This window comes from Anser anser, assembly GCF_964211835.1.
Source record: "Anser anser genome assembly, chromosome: 1".
In the NCBI taxonomy this organism is placed as follows: Eukaryota; Metazoa; Chordata; class Aves; order Anseriformes; family Anatidae; genus Anser; species Anser anser.
In genome coordinates this window covers 175,659,548-175,669,511 of record NC_139720.1, presented here as the reverse complement: position 1 = coordinate 175,669,511, position 9,964 = coordinate 175,659,548, and the positions used below count along the sequence as shown (strand labels likewise).

The following is a 9,964-nucleotide window of genomic DNA, read 5'->3' as shown; positions in this document are numbered from 1 at the left end:
CTATCCTCTTTTAGTTTCTCCTATCATTATCTACCTGAGTGAAGAGTCCTTCTCCATCTTCTTACCCCTTTAAGTACTGAAAGGCTGCAATGAGGTCTTCCCAGAGCCTTCTCTTCTCCAGGCTGAACATTTCCAGGTCTCTCAGCCTTTCTTCATAGGAGAGGTTCTAGAGCCCTCTGATCATCTTTGTAGCCTTCCTCTGGATTCATTCTGAGACCCACACTTTCTTGTACTGGCAGCCCCAAACCTGAGTGCAGTATTCCAGGTGGGGCCTCATGAGGGCAAAGTGGCATACTGGAGATTAGCAGAATGGCTGTGTGCAAAACACCACGATGCAGATACCTTTTCCCACCACCAACTACTCAGATAGTTTTTAATACAATCATTGTGCACTCTTCTACACAAAGGTGTGGCACTAAAATGAAAGACTTCATATAGATATTTGATCATCTATTTTAGAGCATTTCTTTCTGGCATTACTTATAAAGTAAGTATGGATCAATATAGTAGCATTTAGAAATGAATCAGAAATACTGTTTTTAAGTGACTGACCTGAGATGCACACATCATAATATTAGTTCCATTTGCTTTGGAATTATAACACTATTTTGATGGATTTCTCAATTGCAGATGGCTGCATTTTTCAGCCAGAACTATACAGCCAAAACTACTAGACCCATTTGAGAAAGATGCATATACTGCTAGTATATCTTTAGAGTATAGATACATAGTAAAATACTTGTATAAGAATATAACTATGTAGTGTTAGGTCCCATAGTAAATACTTTTTGAAAGCAAATTATAGAGCTTTAGAATTAATCAGAAGCCTTTCTCCTCTGATGCAATGAACTCCCTTTTTCAGAGAAAATTACATAGCTATCACACTGCACAGTTTAATCACAAATAAATGTAAGTTCCTATATATAGCTAGATTATTTTCTGCCAAGGTTTCTTCTTTTCAAGATTTCACAGCAAAGCACAAATCAAAATACAGATTCAGGGTATTAATTATTACTCCTGACTCCCACAGTGCCAATTAATGTCATCACTTACCACCAAATAAAATCAGAGATTCTGAGAAAAGTCCTTGACATTACTCAGAGCTGAGCAGCCATTTTTTGCTTCATATACTCCAAAGTAGTCTTCATTAGTGTTTAGGGAATGATGTGCTATTGCTCTCAGATTAACGTCGATGTAATTTTAAAGAGAAAATAAACATAGCTAGCTGTTATCTCACATGAAGATATTTGAAGGGTGTATTTTGTGCTCCTGATATTTAATTAAAAGTAATATGCTTGTTCATGAAATGTAATTGATGTGGTAATATATAAGATGCAAGGTGGTCATGTAACATTCTTTAATATACTGCTTATAAGAAAAACATAACAATAAAAGAAATGTGCTATATATTCTTACAATAATTTATTGCAGGCTGGGGCATAAAATGACAAGGAAGGAGCAAATTCAAGAACCAGAACATCAGCTAATGAATGTTGGGTACATGGGTTTGATGACAGGTATAAGGCTGAACAGTTAAAGATGAGCTTGAAATCAGCGAGGAACAAACACAGAAGAAGACACAGGAAATGAAATTGTGCTGTATGAGAACTGTAAATAGTAAACTGAGAGTTCTCTATTTAAATGCACAGTACACAGAATGTTTCCTTCTCTTTATAGCTATGTTTATATTATCATATTTATTACAGCAAATTAAATAATTAAACTTTCAGACATTGACAGTATAGAAACAGAGCTGGACCACTAACCTTTAAAATTAAAGGAAATTCTTATATGTGTGTGCTGTCTTATTTGCATGGGCGACAGGGGACAAGATGGAGGATTATTTGCTTTGCTTAGTTCTTCTTCCAAACCTAGTGAGTTCAGTGGGGTTTTCAAAGAGATTCCTTCATAACTTCTGAAGGAAACAGCAATTTCATAATGTGGCAGATATGAGAAGCATTTAGGTCTCTACAAAACAGTGTATGCTTCTACATCCTGACTGTGACATAGCCTAGATCAGATTTGCAGCCCTTGATAGACATGTAGCAGATATTGAAGGCTACAGAACAGATTTTCTAGCCCTAGGAACATAGCTAGTGGGATTTCCTGAATCATTTCAGATACCAAAATGTATGCTTAAAGTGTAATTTTCACACCTAACTGTAGCACCTAGACTAGCCCATCTCTCTGCTAACTGCCCAATACATGTTCAGTAGCAACTTCTCTCTGTAGCAACTGACTCCTCCGTTAGATGAGAGAAGGAATGTATAGATCTCCTAATCAGGGCTGTCCTATAGTTTGTCTCCTTATGAAGACCATTTGCTTTGTCCTCCTTGCTATTATCACTGCCCCCCCATGCAGTCACTGTCTGTGTACTGTACCAGTGCAATTGTGATTAGCTGTCTGTCCTCCTGTGCTCCTTACTTGTAAAGTTGCTTCCAGTGTCAGCTCTCCATTAGACTTTTCACCCCACTATCCTATTACCTGTCTAACAAGAACTTTGGTCTGTCTATTACAGGCAGCCATAAATCAGCAAAATTGTGATCAGTAGGTTTCTGCTCACTGGAATAATTAATGGAATAGAAAGATCTTACCCATATTCCTTAACTTGAATCTTTCTGTTGTTCATTACTACTGAAAAATCTCTCTGATCCGCGCTCATTTTTTATTATTTTTATTTATTTATTTATAATTCTACCACTTAAATACTATATCATCTCTTCACCAACTTACTTAATTTACCTGCAAAACATCTTCTACCTACTCTTTCTTACAGCTGGGGCCTCCTACATATAAGCTTGATCTAACTATCTTGATATTTTTAGTTTGCAAATCATTCTTTTCCTTGGTGAAAATGTGTTAATGTTTAAAGCTATATATATTTCATTCTCAGTAATTTCCTTCATCTGAGTTAGCAAAAAGAATCATGCAATAATTTTAGTATTTATAAGAACATTGCTTAATATTTATGTACTTGTTAGTCTGTTTTTAAATCAGAACATAAAGTCTTATTTTCTCCTAATGTTCCTGTGAATTTTCAAAGTTATTTTGCTTGTCAAATTGCTTTCATTCTTTACCAGAAAGCTTGTAAAATGTTATGGAAGACTATTGTTTTTCTATACTCTTTACTTTGACTCTAGCTTGCATTTAAGTCAAAACAATTTAATCTGCTATTCTCATGACAAAAATTTTCAAAATAATGTACTTCTATTATTTAATTTTTATTTGTTTTTATATCTCAGTGCATATAAGCTTTATTGATATCTCTATCTATCTATCTATCTATCTAAGTCATTATTTTCAGCAAAGGAATAATGTAAGGAAATGTAAAATACAAGATAAAATATGATAAAATGCCATTCTTCCTCTATTTTCCTATAACTTCTGTCTCTCCTTCAAAGAAAGAAAAAATGTTTTAGCACTTACAATTGGATAAATATACAACAGCTGGTATTTTGAACTCCAAAAGATTATAATGAATGCAATTACTCTAAACAAAAACACATACTAAAAGATAATTATTTAAGGATAATATATATTTTAAAAACATCTTGCTGTATACATTCTTATTCAGAGAAAATTATATATAGTAATAAAAAAAATAAAAAAAATTAAAAGGAAAAGCATGTTAAACCATAAGTCTATAGCTGAATTGTCTGAATTTCTAGGACTTTCATGGGATCCTAGTACTGTACTATTTACTACAAGTATTTATCAATCCTAAAATGAAACAGTTTGAAAAAACAGTTCCACCAGGAGAAAAAGGAATCTTCCGTGTGCACACTTAGCTGGGTCTGACAGGTTTGTTTTGGGCTAATGGAAGTGTTTGAGCATTTCCCAGACCTTTATACACACAGGGATTTTCCATAAGTGAGTTTTTACTTACGTTAATATTCAGCTATCTTCAAGGGCCTGGCCTGTTACTACTCTCCTAGAGCAGAAAATAGTTGAGGGATACTGAGACTGGGAAATCTTTGGTCTTAATAAGATTTTTCCAAAATAAGTTTTTTTTTTCTTTTTTGTTGAAATGCATATTTTGGAATTATAATTGGATTTTAATGTACATTTTTTATTCCCCATTACATCTTTATTGTTTTAATAATATTTCAACACTTAATGTTTTACTATATTTTTATTTATATGTTATTTTTATAATTATAAAATTATTTTATTAAGTGGACTTTAACAGCTGACTGCATCTAGGAGTAGCGTTTTTTTTGTTGTTGTTTGTTTGGTTTTGTTTGTTTGGTTGGTTTGTTTTTAATGTCCTTAAAATTCTCTTTAGTCTGTGTTAAACATCAACTTCTCTCACGGATTTTAAAATACAATCATAACCATTATTTATATTGTATTGTGTCAATGAAAAAAAATATATTAATAAAAATTATTCACTGTTCTATCTTTAATCATGTTCTATACATATACCAAAGGGTAGTTACAGGTGATATGCCATGAAATACCTACTTTCCAAAAATCTAGAAATAAAAATAATGATACTCTAAATCAAAATATTTCAGGAATATTTTTTAGGTTTCAGTGGGAAATTTGGAAGTTGAAAATAAAATCTGAAGTTGAGCTTTTTTACACTGAGAATCTGGGATTTATCCACTCCAGTAGATAAAGGCTCATCTATGTATCTTGAATAACTAGAAATCATACTGTGCCTTTTTTTTTTTTTTTGTAGTGGAGATTTCCATTTTATAAGGGAAATGACAGAAAACTACCAGAAGATATTCTTTGTCTGTGCTATGAACCATAAATACTGTCATAAAGCTTGGTAAATGGCAAATTTCCTGATGATTTAAATGCAGCTCACACTAGGAGTAGGAGGGCTTAGTTCCTCCTACCTCAGAGGGCAGTTGAGACCCATTATGCTGCCCTAACCTCCTTCTGGTTCAGTGGGGGCTGATGGGTGTCCAGGGGTCTTCATAGGTCATGGACTAAATTTGGCTTTTTCTTTTATATCTTTGTATTAATAAAGATAATAAGGACTAGGTAGTAGAATTAGATAGTCTTTTCAATGGGACAGTGACACCTCTGTTTTTCTCATATGCTGTATAAATGGAGAAAAGCAGAAGGGAAGAACATTGATGAAGAAAAGCCTGCTCCTTCTGTGAGATTTGTTTCAGCACTGGTTCAGTGGCAAAGCTCATCAGAAATTCCTCTTCTAAACATTTTCTACCAAAGAACAAGAGTTAGCAGATTCGTAATTACGCTTCAATGCAGACTTTTTTTTTTTTTTTTTAATGTCATTGCAACAAAACCCTGTTGTAGAGCTTGCAAGAAACTTATCTATTTTCTACCTTGTTTGCAGGTCTGGTCTGTACCACTGGCTTCTTGGTGCTCTAAAACATCTGTCTAGTACCTGGAGAATACCATCAAACCGCTGACCTGGCCATTCATTGTGGTTTAATACCAGCAGGCAGCTAAGTACCTCACAGCTGCTCTATCACTCTCCCCAGGTGGGATGGGGGAGAGAATCAGAAACGTAAAAGTGCAAGAACTCATGTGTTGAGATAAAAACAGTTTACTAGGTAAAGCAAAAGCTGTGCATGTGAGCAAAGCAAAACAAAGAATTAATTCACTCCTTCCCATCAGCAGGCAGGTGTTCATCCACTTCCAGGAAGGCAGGGCTCATCACACATAGCAGTTCCTTGGGAAGACAAATGCCATCAATCCAGATGTCCTTCCTCCTTCTTTACCCCAGCTTTTATTGCTGAGCGTGACATCGTATGATATGGAATATCTCCTTGGTCGGTTTGGCTCAGCTGTTCTGGCTGTGTCCCCTCCCAGCTTCTGGTACATCTCAGTGTCCTCGCTGGCAGGACAGCACAAGAAGCAGAAAAGTCACTAGCTCTGTGTAAGTACTGCTCTGCAACAACTAAAAACATTTGTGTGTTATCACTGTTTCCATCAAAAATACAAAACAGAGCTGTGTAAGCTTCTATGAAGAAAATTAACTCTATCCCTGCCAAAACCATGACACCATTCTGTGATGTTTTAATGTATGTTCTAATTAAATAAACAGTGCCAACAGATGTGTTCAAGTGCTGCCTGCCAACTCTCCATATTTTGAGCTGGACTCCTTGATTCAGGTTGGGCCTGTGAAATGAATATTCTCCCTCACGTTGCCTAAGCCTAGTTCAGGGATAGGGATAACAGGGTCCACCCAGTATGGAGAGGAAGATTTTATCAAATGGAAGCAAGACACACCACAGACTTGGTAAGAGGCTTTTCATTCATTAATGAGCACATACTTGTAAGGCTCACTGATCCAGGACACTCAGAGGATGAACAGTACCCAATTTCCCAGTTATTTCAAGATTTATTTTTCTCTTTTAAATAAACCATTCCCTAATGAAATATAACTGACTGTCCTCATTAATCGACCCATAAATCACTCTAAGCCTAGATATGTACCACAGGCACAGTAGCTGTGGCACCTGAAGACATGTCAAAGTTTGCCTTTATCTTGCCAGCTGAAGTACTGAAAATCCATGTATACCTCAGACATCATACATGCACAGTGGCTTTAATCAGGACAGCTTCGTTGCTTCCAGAATCTGAACTAGCTTGATTATCGATCACATTTCTGATTACAGGTGTGGCATATCTTTAGAATGCAAAAGAGTAAAATCAGTGTAGAATTATTAAATGGAATTATTTTTAAATTTTTCTTGAAAAGTGCTAAGCATCTAAAGATATGGCGTAGAGCATAATTTAAATATACACCCTAACAGCCTCAGTACAGAACAGTAAATTCGAGATCTAGCCTTGGCTTTGATAAAACTTCCCTCTGGTGTTGCTAATTCACTCACTTCACCTGTCTTGCTTTTGCTGTGATGAAAACTCCTATAAGGTCCTGAGAACAGGATTTAGCATTAGAGGTATTTATGAACTTTTACTTTCCCAAGGGATTTACAAACATCTTTACTACAACTATTAAAAATGACATTTGTCTGTGCCCTCTAATATTTGCACTTTCTGTTCTCCATATTTTGTATATAGTATAGTTGAACTATAGTGTTCAAGTAAATTAATGAAAACTGAAGCATATAAATTTAATCAGTCATTAAAAAAAATCACATTATTATATATCAGTGATGTATAATTACAGGGTTAATAGTTAAAGAAGTCTAACACAAATGCCTTTTTTTTTAGAACTAGAGTGTTCAAGGGAATTAATGAAAACAGAAGTGCATAAATTTAAGCAGTCATTTAGAAAAAAATGCTTTATTATATATCAATGATGTATATTTACATGGGTTAATAGTTAAAGATGTCTAACACAAACACTTTTTTTTTTTTTTCAGGTTTTATGATGCATACAGGAGAGTCTTCTAAATCATCAGAAGCAAAAATTCCTGGATATACACTGACTTTTTTAGAGAGAGAGAGAGAGAGAACTCTCCTCAGTTAAAGTCTATCAGTCACAGACTCCTCCAGGTACTATAGATAACTCTGTTTGTAATAAACTTCAGATCATTAGTATTTCTACACTTTCATTTTAATTTTAGTGTCTCATCTGGTATTTTTCTCTGTTTCTTCACAGAAAAATCACATTCCATGTTTGACTACACAGCTTAGAGTGATTAAACAGTTCTTCAGTTTACTGAAGCACTGTAGAATCATACAATATCCTGAGTTGGAATGGACCTACAAAGACCACCAAGTCTGTTGGCTTTATAATAGTGAGCTATTTTATTATTTCTTTTTCAATTTTAACCTCAGTTTATTTGTCTTATGGAATGAGTTAGCTCTGAAAGCAAATGTTATCTGCAACACATGGTGAATCTTACTAAAAAGTGCTCAACATTTTTGTAGGCTGAAAAAAATGGGTTGATTTTAGTAATTACTTATAGGGAAGTTCTACTTTTGGTCATCCTGTTGCCTTCCTCTATACCTTTTCCGAGATGTATTTATTTATTTATAAATACGAAATCAACATAATATTTATGGTCCAGGAACAGTGTGTGTTCTACAATGCCACAACATTGTTTTCTGATTAGTTCTCCATTCCTTTCCTAATAAATCCTAATAGTCAATTTGCATGTTTGGCTGCTTCTGAACATTAAGATGATTACTCTGTTTTCATAGAATAACTTATTATAACTCTTTCCCTTTGTAGCAGAAGCTAGTTCAAAGTCCTTCACAGTGTATAAAAAGTTAGAATTGCTTTTCTCCTTATTTTTTTCCCTTGAGTATCAGTAACAATAATACTGTTCAGCCTGTGAATCTAATCACCATAAAATATCATTAAGGCTAATTGAACTTTTTTATAGATAATCACAAAGCTTACTCTGTTATATTGGAAAGGGAAATAGATAAACTCTAATACTTTTGGATAGAGTTCTTTGTAATAAAGCAATTAATTTTTGTAGATTTTTTTTTCTTTTGGCATTTCAATTTGTTAGGAATAATACCCTGAGTTTCTAAACCTGTAAAACAGATAAGGAATATTGGACTTTGTGGCTCTGACAGCATGTTGTGATGCAGCTACTCAGTTTCATTGTCCAGCATTTATTTGAATGACTGGATAAAAAAATAAAAATAAAATAAAATAAAAATAAAAAATAAAAATAAAATAAAAATAATAATTAAAAAAAAAAAACAGAATTTGAAGCTATCCTGTAAGGAAATGTTCAGTTAAAATGTTGCATGATATTCAGACTGATTTAATAAAAAATGAACTCTTTTCATGAAATATTTATATTTTGACTGATTGCTATATATTTTTAAATAAGTTTTATTTGTAAAATTTATGAAGTGTTTGCTGTATCTAAATTATTCAGCATATATATACACCATGAAGAATTTGCTGTTTTCTATAATGTGACCGGTATGGCCAAATCAGGGATGGGACACTGAGCAAGAAAATTTTATATAAATGTTACTGGTGCAAGTGTTCCTATGTAACACCAATGGTTAAGCCCATTGTCTTTACAAAAATGGGAAAGGTATGGAGAACAGATGAATTTTGCAACATGTTTTGAAGATAGGACATTTTGCTTTAATGTTCTCTCTTCTCTGTTTTCACATTTGAGTACCCCTGACTGAAGACACTTAATACAATGTTGTCATAAAATGCCATAAAGATTTCTGGTATCTTATAGTTTTAAGCTTGCTTATTAAGAACAATATGAAATACTACCTCAAATTATTATTATTATTATTTTTTAAATAGTGTTAATTGCTATCAGTGATCTAAACATACAACATATGGAATACTAGAACAAATGCAGAAAATTTATTTGATATATATTTGATGTTGTAAGATGTTCTGATCTTTGAGTATATAATTTGAGAGAGAGATAAACATAAGATGCAAGATATTTTAAGGTAGGAAAGTCTTGGAGTGCAGAAAGGGAATGAATCTCTTTTCAGTGTATTTGCAACAGTGGATGATTTCAAAGGATTTGCAGTGAAGTACATGGGTTCAAAGTGAAGTTAAGTGTCTCTAAACATAATCCGAAGTTCACACAAAAATAAATCTAAAAACAAAAAAAGGCGTATTAATCAGATATTCCTTTGAATAAGTTAATTGTCTTTCTCATTTTTTTGACAATCAAAGTATTATTTTGATCATTCTTTCAGGGACTGATTTAAAAACAAAAATGAAAGCCACAAAATACAAAATATATTTTCTTGATCTGCCAGAACAGGAGATAGTTTTTTTTTGTTTGTTTGTTTGTTTGTTTTTTAATGTGTAATAAATGGCACTCTCTGTCCTATAAACCCTTAGTAGAATGACAAGCCCGTGACAGATGTCTATCTTACTTTTCTTTGGTTTAGCACAAGTATAAGTTAATAAATTAAATAATTCTGCTTCCTTTTAGTAGAGGAAAACATCAGTAGTTATGCCTTTACCTGTCTCTAAGCCTAATAATGTGATCTCAGCAGTTTCATTTCTTTTGAGTCAATTGTCTGTGGCAGTCTGCTTAATAACTGCCTGTGACTTAAATGG

General features: G+C 33.6%; 1 long non-coding RNA gene across 4 annotated transcripts; it reads left to right on the top strand.

The window, feature by feature from the left end:
* Positions 1–4,231: 4,231 nt before the first annotated feature.
* On the top strand, positions 4,232–9,756 carry LOC310883513. 4 transcript variants are annotated; one of them, XR_014573572.1, is made up of 4 exons: positions 4,232–4,932; positions 5,315–5,860; positions 7,314–7,446; positions 7,553–9,756. It is a non-coding gene; the product is annotated as an uncharacterized lncRNA (long non-coding RNA). The 4 variants fall into 4 exon arrangements; XR_014573573.1 differs by having other exon boundaries at positions 4,232–5,860; positions 7,553–9,755; XR_014573574.1 differs by lacking the exons at positions 4,232–4,932; positions 5,315–5,860 and adding an exon at positions 6,819–6,887 and having other exon boundaries at positions 7,553–9,755.
* The last annotated feature ends 208 nt before the right edge of the window (positions 9,757–9,964 follow it).